Source organism: Agelaius tricolor, unplaced genomic scaffold, assembly GCF_023055355.1.
Source record: "Agelaius tricolor isolate 1412-34295 unplaced genomic scaffold, bAgeTri1.0.p SCAF_1, whole genome shotgun sequence".
NCBI classification, from domain to species: Eukaryota; Metazoa; Chordata; class Aves; order Passeriformes; family Icteridae; genus Agelaius; species Agelaius tricolor.
In genome coordinates, this window is record NW_027269261.1 from 81969230 (window position 1) to 81985324 (window position 16095).

Consider the following 16095-nt stretch of genomic DNA (forward strand, 5'->3'; position numbering starts at 1 on the left):
GGCTAATTTGTGAGGGAATATGTTGAATAATCTTCTACATTTAGACTCAAACCACCAGATAAATTTTGACTACAGTAAAATATATAGTTCCATGTAATCATTTTGGAAATGCAGTTACAATTTCTGTAAACATGATTTTAAAATTCTGTTTAAAAATAAATTTTTTCCTTGTTTTGCTAACTGCTGAGAATTCAGTGTTCACCAAGTAAAACACACCAATAAATTCATGACTGGCAATTTCTCTACACAATATAAAAATATCTTTCTAAACATCTCTCCCTTTTCAGCTCTGATTTCGCCATTGATTTTGATCTACAATGTGGACAAATATTATAGGGATTATGCATTAATGAGATAGGATGAAAAGTAATTTTTAAAATAAAAGTCTTACCATGGCCTTCTCTACCCTCAGATTTGAAGCACTGTCCATGACCAGGAAGTCCAATAATTTATATTTGTATTTATTTAAAGGAGATTTTTAGATAGTCACTTTACTCTAGGAGCTTGGACCTTAGGATAAACACTACAGCACTATGAGATATGCAACAAAATTGTTCTAGACTGCAGCCCAATTGTCTTGCAGTAACTTGATTAAAGTATTGGTAGATCACATTTAGCCCCATCAAATTAATTAGAACATGATTTTTCAGCTCAAATTCAGATATTCAGGAGAACATCTTTGCCTTGGAGGAAACTTCAGCTGAATCTGTTTCTTACAGACCTGTTATTGGAATGGAAGGAAAATTTTGGCGAAGAGATAAATGAGCACAGCTTTAAATTCAGATGACTAATGTATAGTTCTAGTCACAATTACCAAATGTGCTTATTGTTAGAAAACAGAGAGTGCAATAATCCCTTGTTTATGGAAAATTGGCACATGCAGTGTATAGCTCATGACATAATTTATAGAGTTTTCTGTGGAGTCCTGGTAATTATTACTGAACTATTCATTATCGATCTCATTTGGAATGTTAATGAATTTAAATCCAGCTTGTTGAAATGCAGAAACAACCACAAAAAATCTATTGTTTTTTGGCAATTCTGTACTCACTGAAGCCAATGGAAATGTTCCCACTAATGTCAAGGAATACTAGATCTATCTGAATGTGGCTCCATGGTTGTTTTTATGCCTGCTCCATAACTGTTTAACTCCATGTTGTCTTTAGTAGCTTGTACATGGCATGGTCTGTGGCAGCATCCCTAGGCCTGCCTCATCCATAGGTAGTACCAGAAAGAAGGCTGCAACTGATGGAGAGACTGTTTACAAGGTAAAATAATCCTGTATTGCCGGGACCGTAAATAGTCCTGTAGTGCCAGGACAAGAGGGAATGACTTCAAACTGAAAGAGGGTACATTTAGATTAGAGACTAGAAAGAAATTCTGTAAAATGGGGGTGGTGAGGCAATGGCACAGGTTGCCCAGAGAAGCTGTGGATGCCGCATCCCTGGGGGTGCTCAAGGTCAGGTTGGATGGGGCTCTGAGCAACCTGGTCTAGTGGAAGGTGTCCCTGCCCTAGGTGGGGGCAAAGAGGTGAAACGAAATCATCTTTAAGACCCCTTCCAGCCCAAGCCACTGTGATTCTATGACTGTCAGAGCTTTAACAATGCAAACAATTATGTTGACTCTTTTGGTCACTGTCAGAAGGGTCTCAAGTCAAGATGTTTGGGACAATGTAACAAGGATATGGAGAGTATCTCAATTTCTTAATCTCCCTCAAAATTAGAAGTATTGGTGATTTCTAGAGCACCGTGAAGTTCAGCTGGAGCATGGGAATGAAGTAATGCTGTAAACCCCTAAAGGAGTGGTGTACATGCATGTTTTTCTGTGGGTCTGGAGAACATGGCAACTCTAGCAGCACAACAAGAACTGGGTTTTTTTGGTTGGTTGGTGGGGATTTTTGTTTGTGTTTTAAGGGGGTGGGAGTGGGCTGTTATTATAATTTTTGTTAATTTTGTTTGTTTTGTTAGTATCATCCTTGGATGCAAAATGAGAAAGTTTTAACTAAGGGTCCTGAGGTGGTAAAATAACAGGAGCTAAGCAAAATATTGATGATTGTAATATATTGCTGTTATATCCTGCTTTCAATTCATTGCTGTAAAGAAAATATATTTTTAAAAGGCAATTTATGTTCTCAATAAAAGACTTACAAAAATATTTTATGGTAAAAATCCCTCCATTTATTTAGCTTGCACAAAAGGTATTTAAGAGGCAATTAATTACAAATACGAAGTACCTCTACGAGGATAGGGTATCAGTTAGTAGGAGACTGTTTGACCCTGCAGTCACAGACAGTAAAATGTACTCCAAACAGATGAAAATTAAAGGTAAAGTAATTTGGGCTGAAAATAATGTGCATATTTTTAAATCAAGAATGTGCTTAACTATCAGGGCAGCTTGCCAATGGACATGTAGATTTTTTCTTTCTTCATGTTGTCAAGTAAGGTGGCACATGTCCAAACACACATGCTAATTCAAGTTGCATATAGCTGGCACTGAACATGGAAATTACTGAATGAGGTTTTATGGATTGTTTTACTCCGAATGACAGATCCTGTTGTGCTTTTTGCCCTTAACTGTAACACTCTGAGAATAAGCTTTTTCCATAATCTCGCTGCTAACATTAGTCATATTTAGATCATTTGTCATAACGATCATCATACTTTTATAGCTTTGCAATAATGTAATTTGCCAAACAGAAAAAAAGGTAAGTAGCAAGAATACTCTTTCCTTCTCATTTTCTTTGTTACTCTGGACTCAGCACTAAAGTATTCATATATTTTCCAGTGCAGTGAAAAACATGGCTATCAGCCTTTGAACATCTGTTCTGAGCAGTTTATATTTATATTCTCTCTGCACCAGGGAAAGTGTGTTCAGAGTCTTGTTTTGTTAAATATTTTTTTTTAGTAGAAGGGAGGAGAAAAAGAAAGTCTCTTAGTGAGGAGATGTTTTGAGGGTTCTTTTGATTCTCTCTTAGTATTCAAGTTTCTTAACGCTGGTGTAATTAATAGTTTGAGGCTTATTCTTCACATGCTGAATAAAGCAGTTATGTTTATAAAAGCCTAGACTTTGGCCCTAAATGCCATCGTCTTGGATTACTCCCTTCCCAAGAAAACTTGACTCTGACACAGAATTGCCTGCATAATAAATTGTGACCAGCCATGGGATACCCCAGATCAGATGGGATACATTAGATAAAGAAATTTTGTAGAAAAGTAACTGTGGGCAAGAAATCGAACATAAGTCAAGGGTGAGCATTGCAGAACTGAAGGTTGACAGTGCATGGGCTGCACTAGGGAGAACACAGCCAGCCAGTCCAGGAAGGTGATTATTCTCTGTTGTCTATCCAGCATTTATGAGGTTGCACCTGAATTACTTTGTCTAGTTTGGGGCTGCCTATCATAAGATGCTGAAGGTGCAAGAGTTTGAGGAGGCTGGGTTTGACCCACTTAGAGAAGACTGTGGGGGAAATGTAACTGTGCTGTGTTTAGCTAAACCAATTGGGTGGGTATAGAGAAGGTGGAGTCAAATTTCTCAGAGCCTGATACAATGAAAGGAATAGACTCAGCAGCTAAAAATTGCAGAAAGTTAAGTACTGTTTAGTGATAAGAAAAAATCACCCTGAGTGGCCAAGGACTCGACTAGGGAGCACAGAAGGATTTTGCAATATTTGTCCTTGCAGAGACACAAAATTTGATTGGACAATGGACCTAAAGTTGAACCTGGATAAGCTTTGACTTGAAGTCGCACTAGATGACCTTTTCAGGTATCTTCCGGCTTAAGCTATTCTACAAAATGTAAATACAAAAATGTCCAAACATAATAATAATAATAAGAATCACAATGGGCTGCAGTCTTTACAGGTTAGGAGCATGTACAGAAGCAGCTTGGTCTGGCCCATAAGATGTCAATTAGATATAGTTAAGGGCAAGGGGTAGGGAGATCATTATATTAGAGAAAACTGGTTTTCATCATAAAACTTTATGGAGACCTGTTCATTCCTGAGCTTCAGCCATGGTGTATCCTAAGGAAAGGAATCAGGACCTTGAACTTCTTTAGGTAGTCTATGGAAAGGTAAGAAAAAGCCTGGCGGATAGATCTGATAGGTTTCCAGGGGACTGAGCTGTTGAAATGAGATGTAGCCTTCTTCAACAGCTGAATTTCTGTAAGCACTGAAACAGTATGACCATTTATATTGAGCGCTGAATCACTGCAGTCTAAATGAGAAATGACAAAAGCATGAATAACCGAGGCCAGGTCACTGCCTTCCAGGAAATACTCTTTTAGCCAGCTGGAAAGAAAGCTTTTTACTGGTGGTTGCTGTTATGTAAGCCCTGAGAATCAGTGAATAATTTCATGTGCTTGCAAAGATTTAAGACCAGAGTGAGCCATCAGATCAAGTATTTTGAATCGCTACTGGCAGTTTTCCTCACATAATTTGTTTCAGTTTTTAGATTACTTTTTTTTCCCTAGAATGACATCATATATTTAATAAAAAATATTAGGAAAGCTATAAAAAATACCCACCACACTGGTTGGCCTGTTATCCATCCTAATTTTTATCATGCACTCTTCAACCTCAAATTTTAATTTGCCTAACTTAACTTTACTATATTGATTCTTTTACATTTAAGAGCCTGGTAACATTCATAATTGCCTTCTAAAGGTACTTCCTCAAGTCTTTTCTCAATCTTCTTTCCTTGAATCTTTCAATAGGTGACTATTTCTACAGTTCTCAAAAAAATTCATAGTTTTTTTGAACACTCTTCCCCTCAAAATCCTTTGATTATGAATATGAAATTATATCATCTACTGATTGTATCTACTACCAGTTTTCCTCCACACACTGTGTTTGCAGAGTTTAAATATCTAACTCACAGAAATAAACTGTTCACAATTTCCATTTTTCTTGAGTCATGTCATCTATTTATGATAACATTTTAAGGGGGAATTACGCAAATCTCAAATATTTAATGTCTCAAATATTTTCTGTCAAATCTCAAATATTTTCTGTCTCACTAGATACCAGGCTGGAGCCCCTTATTCTGTAAAGGTGAGTTCTTTTCCCTGTTGCTTTATGACTTTGATTTCTATTTAAAAAAAAAAAAAAAAATGAAGGCAATTCCCCAAGAAATTCAGTTAGCTCTAATTTTAGCATCTTGCCCATTTCATTTACTGAAATTTGAAAAAATATATGGAAATTTGCAATGTATTTTTATAACTACTTATTTCAGTGTCTTTGAGACCTTTACTGAAGAGGATCATGAATGTCCTCCACACTCCAGGTGGAGCCTTGGTGAAAAAAATCCTTTGACGGCTATTTCTGGCCAGCAACTGTGCACTGACACTTGTCAACAACTAATGCTAAATGAATGAATTATTAATTAATTTAGCAGGTGTTAGTGGTGTTGTTTTGCATCATGCTAATATTTTGACTGAATGATATACACTCCAAAATGGCTATAAAATCTAACTGCGGGCTAATGTGGTGTGACGGGGTAAGGACCTCCTTAAGCCAGCACGGAACAAGCTGGCTTCAGGGAAGAAAGCAGAAAGGTGCTGTGCCTTGGCTGCTGTTCTTTCTAAGAGGGAAGCTGATCAGTGTGGCTGTGGAACTGTACAGGTACATTCCTGCAACTCCAGGAGTAGAGAGCGTTGAGATGGGGCATTATTGACTCACTGGCAGCTAAATATAAGTAAGGATGTAATCTCTGCTTGTGGCCTTTATCAACCAAAATTTTAATACTATCAAGGTTGGATAAATTGGAAAGAGGTATCTTTTTTTTTTCCCCACAGTCAGATACATTTGTTAAATCCTCAGTCAGATATTCTAGGATTTCTGTTGAGACTTAAGATCAACCAATTAATCAGGTTTCAGTTATACCACTCTTCTTTTTTATTTGTTTTATTGACATTGTTTTAGCTATTTTGAGGCTTCCTAGAGTTTTTTGAATGTAGGTATGAATAGATATATATGTAATCTTTATTATAATTTAATATCAAGGAACCACAAATTTTCTTAACAGCATTTTATGACACACTGATGCAAATGATCTAGGCCTCCTGATTCAAAACTGTTTATCATAAGTAAATGTTGTCTAACTTCTTCCTAAGGCTTATTAATAGCCTAGAAATTGCCTCCCTGTCCTCATATGGTATGAATGTAGCACTCTGCTTCTTTCCAAATATAGAGACACAGTATTAATTAAAAACTTCTGTTCTTTCCATGTCATCATTGAAAATTTTACAATCTGCATTTGTTAATAGATCTTTATATAATTTATTTTGTTCCCAATAGATTTTCAATATTTTTTTAGAATGTCTTTAATTCTTATAGTCTGTATAACTGCTGTTCGAAACTACTTTTGGCAATTCATAGCTCCTATTTTGTTCAAAGTTTTATATTTTTTCCACATATTTTCCTTAAAATGCTGTGCTTTTGTCCTTGCCAGTGAATGAAGACAATATTCTAGCTAAGGTCATTCCCATTCTAAACAGTGTCACTTGGAAACTCCAGACATTTTTATTAATTTCTTTGCCTGTCAGCATTTTCCCTTCTAATCAGTATTTTCATTAATTTCTTCAGATTTTGAATATAAACTAGTTTGGATTATTATGCATTTTCTTTATATATGTATGTTTGGGGTAGGGTCTGGTCTTATTGAATATGAGGTCATGATCCGCAGTTTCTAGGCAACTGCTAACTCCTAACACCAACACATTTTTCTGCTTTATCTGGCAGAATTAAGTCCAAAATTATCTTCCTTTTCTCTTTCTCTAATTCCTTGTGCATTATAAAATCATCATCATATTTCTAGAGATTGTTTAGAAGTTTTACCAGCACTATATGAAATTACCAGTCTTCATTTCTCAAATTCAAGTTCCTGTAACAGCTTGATTTTTCTTTCACATAATCAGCAGACACTTAGGAAGAAATGCATTCTCATAATTCAGAGGCCAAATTAGTCAGTGGCAGGTTCTCTTTGTAAGATTTGTTAAGTAGAACATTGATCTATGTGCCCACATGATCCCTGGGTTTGAATCACCAATCAAACTTAAACAGACATTACTTTAAAGGGAGAGTTCAGCTTCTATAATCCCATTTTCCATTTTACCATTATAAAACAAATTGTGTGAGTTTCATGTGCCATTTATGTGATGCATCTCAACAAATTGTGACAATGTCAGATGTAACAAATTTCTTCTTCATCAACTGAGTGCTTCTAATTCCCTCACAGTGTATCCATTCTTACGAGGAGTCTGTAATAATCACTTCCAAATGCAGTTGTCAAGTACAAATCTGTTTCCATATATGTTGCACAGAGCTGAAAATTTGGCATCTGGGTCACGTACTTTGGTCTCCATTATGCCCGTCCAGCTTGCCTTGGTGTTGAAAACGTCTAAAACCAGATCATGGAAAGAATTTCCTCATCGTGTTCCTTCAGACATATTTAGAGTCATGTCTAAATGTGAAAGTGTCATATTTTTCCTGCTGCCAAGATCAGGACTTTGCTTTCAAACCCAGGATCCATTGCATGTGCTTGGATTTCCCATTTCCTTTCTGAGTTTCCTTTCCTATTTCAAAATGGAGTTCCGTTTTGGTTTTTTATGGCTGAACATCTATACTTCTCAGTGAATTTTCCCTTTTATTTGAGTAGTTTAGGTACAAACTTGAGGTTGTGAAAAGTCTTGAAGGGCACAATTATCATTGTAGCTTATATATAGCATCTGACTCTACTTGTTGCTGAAAACTGCTGTGAAACATTGTGAATTTACAATTCTAGGGTAATGTTAGCATCCTAATGGAGAATTAACACTTCAGCAGAGAGGCCTCCATACAGGACTTCTAATAGGAAAAACTGTCCATGTGAGGTGGAATGCTTATATGCCATTAACTAATGCAACCCACCAAAACCGGTGAAATAGAGGGTTAATTTCAAGAGGAGTGTGTTGAACAGCATGGAAGATTTTAGGCAGAGATCAAATCATCAACATGACTTTCTTGAAATAGTATAGCTTGTACTACATTGAATCACACAGGACTAAACTTGCAACATACTTGTGCTACTAATGGCACAGAAATCTAAAGACATTATCTGAAATGAAGACCCCAAACCAGTGTTAACACTGAGAGAAGGTGACTTGCCACAGATAGTAATAATTTATTAAAAAGGGGAAAAGGAAATCAATAGTTATGTTGCATTAAAGCACAGAAGATGGCACTGCAGACTAGATGCTTAAAATGTTCTGTTTCTTCTACCCTATAGCAATCACTGATGTTATGAAACCACAAGAATATCCTATTATTTCTCATTTCTAAGCCACTGTTCATACAGATGTGAGTACCTCTATTCTGTACTTTTAGTAGATACAGTCCTGAAAAGAAGTGTCATCAATTCTGAAACCTGTGAAGGTCTGGCATGATGATTTTTGCTGCTTGTTGAAACTGAACAGCTATAAATACTTGCGAGATTGTAGCTCATTTAAATAAATTTTATACAAATGTTCTTATGATGTGCATTTATAATTTTTTTCACTGTCCAGATCAATCTGAAAATGACTACAGTTTCTTTTAGCTGGATGACTTTTTCTACAGAAAAATGACCAAAGGCTTCTTTGGAAATTAAAATTTGATTCAGCAATATTATTGATAAATAATAATCTAGAATAAATTGCTATTGAACCCTAGAATGAAAGCTGATTCTTTAATATGATATTAAAAGTTAATTTCCTGAGGGTATGGAAGAGGAATTTAACACAACCATTAAATGAAGAAATTATAAAATCACCACATGGAACCCCTCTAATGATAGATGTAGTGCATTCATGTAAAATGGCTTGATTAAAACAACCTCTGAAGTTTGATGAACATAAGATTTAGAACCTGTCTTTTCTGCTGGCCATTTAACTAAAAGAGTCCTTGAATTAAATACTGATGGTGATAGGGAGCACTTTTAAAAATATAAATGCTCATTCTGTGAGAGGTGGGTAAATAAAGTGCATAATATAAAGATAGGAGAGGTTGAGGAGTGTGATGGTATTGGGACCTCTTGACTTTCTGCCATGAACTGATTTTGCTCTGGTAAAAAATCTGGTAAACTCTCAGCTTAGCATGGTGAAAAAACAATGATGGACAGGGAAAAGAGTAGTTCTCTAATTTTTTAATGCATTCCAATCTTCTGTAAATGTCATCATATAGAACAAAAATGGCAAGAATGTCTTAGTATCATCAACCCCTGTAGATTTTTCCTCCATCAGCGTGGCTTGTGTTCCTTTGGCAGAGGAGACAACATGTTTTTATCCTCTCAAAGGGTGTTTTTTTCACACCCCACCCACCCATAGTATTTGCACTCTCTGTTTCCCCCTGGCTTGCACTCCTCTGCCACCCTCCATCTGTGCAGCCAGCACCCACAGCCTAGAGTTCCCTACTGTTGTGCCAGTTCCATGGCCATGCTGACTTCACTGGCCAGCAATGCAGGCAGTAGTCACACCACCTAAAGCTCACCTCCCTTTTCATGATTCATTAATGCTTTTTGTCCTGAAGATCACAGGTCTCACTTTCTCAGTTGAAAGATGGATGCCACAAACATTGCTAGGTCATGGAAATCTGACCTGCTCTCAAAAGCCTCTCTGAAAGGTGAGGTGAAAAGGCTGAGAACCAAAACAGTGATCTGAAGCATTTCCAAGGCAATAATAAAACCCAAGAGAAAGCAAATGCACAAAAGTTGTGCAAGTACTTGACACCTTCCTTTTTCCATTACTGAAAGTCTGCTCATTTTCTGCATGAGGTGATGTATTTATTGCTAACTATCTGTCAGACTGCAGCATAAAAATATCAGCCATAATTACATTCATGCTACCAGCCTTGACATTAAAGTTAATCTGAAAAACACTCATTTTCCTATACTACCTTATGTAACCAGGACTCAGATGCAGCAATGGTTCACTGTCAGGTTTTATTCTACTGTGTTTCAGTGCAGGGAGTTACTTGACAGCTGTGAAAATGTTGGCTTGCCCTTTGTCTTACAAAGGGAAGTATTAGAAGAGCCTGACATTTGTCAAATGAAACTCTTATCGGTGTGACCTATTTTTAGGTACCCTTTGAAACCTTATGATAAGTACCTGAAAACTAATGATCCTTCTGTTTCGGGAGAGAACATTTAGGAATGGCTTATTAGAAGAGATAGACACAGGGCTGGAGAGACCCTGGCAGGGTGTTGTGTTATGTTGTAAGCTTGAGATTCTATACATTTGTTTTATTTTTTGAAGCAGTTTAGAAAACCAAAAAGTTGCTGTAGACTGGTTGTAGATTAGTCAGGTTGTAGACTGAGAACTGGGTGAGTGGGGAAAATCTTGGTCCACAACTCAGTTTATGTAAGCTTCTTGATGAATTTAAATTTATCTTCAATAGAGATAATTCATTATTTTAATTATACAAATATTTGATTGCAGACAGACAACTCCTAGGTTTTGGGAGCCTGTAGACTAGGCTGGAATCCAGCAGAGTGTTCCACAGAACACCTCTGAGGAGGAGGGTCACATAAATTACCATAGCAATTCAATTATAAGTGTTTTATAGAGCTTTATATAGAATAGTTAAGCACATGTCATTCTGGGGAAGAAGTAGTGTTGGATGTACAGTATTGTCCCTTTCTGTTAGCTGAGACCATGGCACCTTGTATATAGGATGAACAGAGGAAAGAGGATTTATTCTGTCAAAAAGTGGGTTGTAGGGTGCAATTTACTAGGAGAGCCTTCAGGTTTAGTGCTACTACCAGTACTCAGGATATCAGATCACTGTATGTACACTTGGGGGAAGTTTGTTTTCAGAGATCCCAAAACATATCAAATTGTGGTCAGAGATCAGGGATCAGTTATATAAAGCAAACTGGAAGTGTATGGCATGCATGGTCACAGAATCACAGAATGGTTTGGGTTGTTAGGGACCTTAAAGATCATCCAGTTCCAACCCCCTGCCATGGGCAGGGACAGACAGCTGCAGCACTTTAGGTGGGAATCATGAGGGCAGAGCAGAGGGGGGCAGTCAGAGAATCATGCAGCCAGGGAGATGCCTGGTTGCTACACTGCAAATATCTAAGATGCAGACACCTTTTGTGTAGAAGCAAAGCATAAAAGTCAATGGGATTCAATGAGACTTACATAGAGAGCATGTTACTTTTGGTAGGTCAGAATTTGCTCTTGACAGGAGATGGGGAATCTATCCTGGCTTTACTTCCTCTCAGGGGAATATTCCTCCTCACAAAAATCCACTAATTTGCTTTGAAGAGGCTGCATAAAGTCAGCTGAGTGGCCCTTGGAGTTTACAGGTAAACCTGTAATTTACAAAGTATGAGAAATGTGACTACAAATAAGTAATAATTGTACATAAATTGAAGAAGAACCGAAGTGTCTCCCATTTCCAATGAGTATGATTTGTGATTCTCTCCATCCACTGCAAGGCAAATGGCAACAAACTTCCAAAATGTCTAGGTACACATTTACATCTTGACAGGTGCATTTTTCAGAGATAGATCAAAGATAGCCATGAAATGCCTCAAGGTTTCTCAGCTATTCAGGCAAGATTCAGCTCTGATGTTGAGGATGATGTAATAGTTTTCTAGGGAGGAATAAGTTTATGGGGGAGCTGCTGAAAATTTGGAGAAAGTGTATAGGAAAGCAATGGATGGAGACACTTCCTATAGCTGAGGGTTGTTGAAATATAGAGGTAAGGTTGGTGTTATGGTTATGACGGAGAAAAAGGTCCTGCTCAGTGGGAGTGAGAAGGACCCTCAAAGGAAGGGCTAGGTTGCAAAAAAAAAAAATTCTCCCTGGAGAAGGCTGTCATCAAAGCCTGGACACCCAGCTGAAGCGTGGTTGGAAAGGATTTCCATAGGAAAGTGTAGGCTGCAGATCTTGCAGTAAATCCCTTCTCTTACAGATTGTCCAGCTTCAGCATACTCTCCCTGGAACCAGGAATCATTTTCTTTTCTTTCTTTCTTTCTTTCTTTCTTTCTTTCTTTCTTTCTTTCTTTCTTTCTTTCTTTCTTTCTTTCTTTCTTTCTTTCTTTCTTCCTTCCTTCCTTCCTTCCTTCCTTCCTTCCTTCCTTCCTTCCTTCCTTCCTTCCTTCCTTCCTTCCTTCCTTCCTTCCTTCCTTCCTTCCTTCCTTCCTTCCTTCCTTCCTTCCTTCCTTCCTTCCTTCCTTCCTTCCGCCATTCTTATTCACCTCTAGTGTTTCCTGGGCTTTCAGAGGGCAGAATATGGGGTGTGGTTGCTGATGCTCCCTACTGCTGTTCAAAGCCCTGCTGTCATCCCCTGGATACACTGACCCACCCTGCTGCAATAGCATCAAGAATGGAGAGTCTCAGGGAGGAAGAAGGCTAGAACATCCTGTCTTTCTTTCTTTTGCAAGACAGTTTCTACTTAGCTGTCTGATTTGTCTGTGCCTTGAGACAGCTCTTTTCCAGTCAGTTCAGATTGAGAAGTTAAATGCAGAAATAGCTGAGCTGTTTTCAGCCAGTCATTAGAAGAAGTCTGAGCATGGCAGTAAGGAGTCCCTGTGGGCCAATTTTTTCCTGTGTTTCAGATACTTGCTGTGTCTGAAAGATTGCAGCAAACAAATGAACCTTCTCATATACGTATTCATTTTTGGTTGTTCAAACAGTGATCCATATTCTGTGTGATCATACTTACACCAGGTCTGTTTGCAATCTCAATTTAAAACACACATTTATCAGCAAATTATGTCACATGCAAGTTCAAAATAATATTTGATCGCAATTAATTCACAAAGTAGGTGCATCACCTCCTCTAGCTGTGATACGATATGGTTTATGCCATCAATACATACCTGAGATTAATGAGTCAAATCACAGACTATAGAAAAGCTATTTGTCACCCCAGATAGCAATCTAATCAGTTGGAAAACTGATCAAGTGAACTTCCAGCATATGGAGGCCTTATTAGAATGATTTTCAAAGTATGGCCTGAGGTTACAGGGTTCTAAATAAAACTTTTTTTTTTCAGCCAGGTAATCTATTTAGGTTCCTCTGTGGATGCAGAAGGTATTTATTCTACTACAGACAAGTTGGATGCAATAGTATAGGATCCTATTCCAATAAATGTGCCGTACTTAAAATAATTTTAATCTCTCTTAACATAAAATACTGAATTTGTAACACTTTGAGATTTTTCATTGTTTTCCTTTCAACAAATAGGCTACTGAAAAATTCCATCAGTAGAATGCTACAGAACATTTTAAGTTGCTATCAGGTTGACAAAACAGTAAATGATACTCCTGAAAATGACCCAGGTTATCCAGGGTGCTTAATTTCTACAATGGAAGAATTATACTCCCTTCAAGTGGGCCAGCTGGTTACATTTGTCTTACTCTTCAGGTGCTTAACACTGAAGTAGAACAAAGAGTTCTGTCCCCAGGCAGTATTTGCTCTGGTGAAATCATCTCCCATGTGGAGAGATGGCATCCCTTCCATTCCATTCCATTCCATTCCATTCCATTCCATTCCATTCCATTCCATTCCATTCCATTCCACTTTGGCTGTTACTACTGGTAGACTGCTAGAGTCTCACAAACTGGGAGCACAGCTGATTTTAAAGGAGAATGATACAGTCACAATGACATTGTAAACCTCATCAGTATCTCAAAAAAATCTAGCTCAAAAATGTGTCAGTCTCTTGAACTAATTCCCATTTAAAAATAAGTAAAAGAAAGCTACACTGGAAACTTTAGAAAGCAGGGCTATTTTTATAAAGCTTGTCAATTATTAGAAATTATTCACACAGTGTTAATTAGGGGTCTTCCCAGCACCAGAATAACTTTGAAGAGGAATCTGAATCTCCTGTTCCAAGTGCTAAGATTGCAACAATGTGAACCTCCTCAGCTTCCAAGGCTGTAGCTCAGAGGATTATGGTTTCATCCTCAATAGTGCTATACCTTCTAACATGGGTTTGGATTTTTTTCTGCAGAGTATTTGAATTAAATTGTTAGTATTTTAAGCCATGGTTATTGTGCTGGATTCTAGAATAATTTCACTGGAGTAGTGTGAGATGAAAATTAACAGAAATAACATATGTGGCTGGATAGTCATTTTGACAACTGGTTGGAAACAAAAACACTAATCACAAGAGGACCTATTATGTTATGGGGTTTTTTTATGCACTGGCTTTGAAGCTCCTCTAGAAAAGTTATGTTTAAAATGACAAACTGCAGTACAGTTTTGTATTTGACCCAGATGACAGTGCAGTCAGCAGCACAAAGCTCTGACTACCTTGCAAGAGACATTGACTGTATTGCCTGAAGAAAGAATGCCTTACATGGACAACAATTCCTATTGCTTCTAAACATTCCTGGCCATCTTTCCAGGCTCAAACAGAATACTTCAGATCTGTCTGCCCAGCTAAAGGGGTACTATTTTATATGAACCATTAGTGATTTATGAGCCATTTCACGTTAGGATGACCCAGGCTCTCAGTGAGTGCTGCTGCTGTCACTGGGAGTGGAAAACAATTGCCATTGCTAGTACTGCTTTTATTCATGAAAAAAAGTGCCTGGGAAATCCTGAGCTACAGACTAATCTAAGATAAGCAGAGATGAGCTACAGTACTACACAGTACTTAATGATATTCAAAAGTTTTAATTTATACTGTGTTGCATTATGGAGCTTGGCTTTGGCCCCTGTTATGACATGGATTAAAATGCCTTTACATGTCACCTACATCACATTCTACCCTGGGCATGGCTCATGAGTGTGTCAGTCTCCAGCATAGCCCAAATGAAATTGCATGTACATGTACTACAAATTCACATTGCTTAAGCCTCAGAGAACAAAGATTTCATACCTGTTCCATATAACATGTTCCTGTGCTAATCTGTCATTGAGGCCAGAAGTTTATCTAACATCCTGTATCTCATTTACTAAATCCTAACCCATTTGGATAATAGCCAAATGTGGTGGGAATGTCAATAGTTGATCATCTTTAAAACATCCATATGTATATTGTAAATCTTATGCCCTATGAAGTGTTGGAGGACTATATAATTTCAGTAAAAATCCCTACTTCAGGTGTTTTTACCTGTGACTAGCCGTTCCTACTGTCTGCTCAATGCTGACATACTGTTTATGTGAAAAAAAACCCAAACCCAAAACCCTTCATGAAAAATTAAACCAATAGGGAAGGTACAGATGAGAGGAAACAAAGGCTTTGGCCTGGGAAAGATATTGCTTCTTCCAAGAAGAGCATGGAGAAAAAGAGTGCATATTTTCTGGACTTACTGGATTTTTCAGGCTTTCCTCATTCTTTTCTCTAGGTACAACTTTTTAGAGCTTTCATAATGTGGGAAGTTCAAATGATGACACAGTTCTCTTGATGTGGCTTCACAAATGATACACAGAGCAGGTTACCTCTTCTGTTTATTAAATATCATATGCCAATCAATACAACAAAGAATAACTTAATTATTGTCACCAGCTGGTTGACTTAAGTTTGTAACCTGTTAAGACTTGTTTGCAGTCTCCTGTCTACTCTGACATATTTCACTTACTGTTTAGGCATTTCTCTCTCCTAAGAAAATATTTTGTACTTCATTTAATTTCATTTATTGCATACAGTTCAAGCATTTCTCATTTTTGTCTTCTCTGAAGTATTCACAATCCATCAAAACTTGTGTCATGTGCAACTCTGTATTGGTGCTGGATTAGAAGTTTTAATTCTGTATTTTCCTCTAGTTTTCTTTAGAAGTGAAGCACTAGCAGGAATCTTTGATCTTGAGGAACATTTCAGTTCTGGCAGGGGACTGATGGCTCCACTGAAACTTCTTGGGCCAGTTTCCCATGAGTCACACACCTCTGAATGCAGAGCTGTGGCAGAAGACAATGCTGCTCTCCCCTGCTCCCTCAGATGTGCAGAGTTTACTGCTGCTCTGTGAGATCATTGGCTGGCTTTTAAAAGTCTGTAATTATCTCCACCAAGAATAGTATTAACTTAGAAAACCTCCTTCAGCCCATCCTTTGTCTGCTGCCAGCTGCTATAGATCTGTCTGTCCCACTGAATTAAATTAGCACATCCAAAAGCAATGTCTC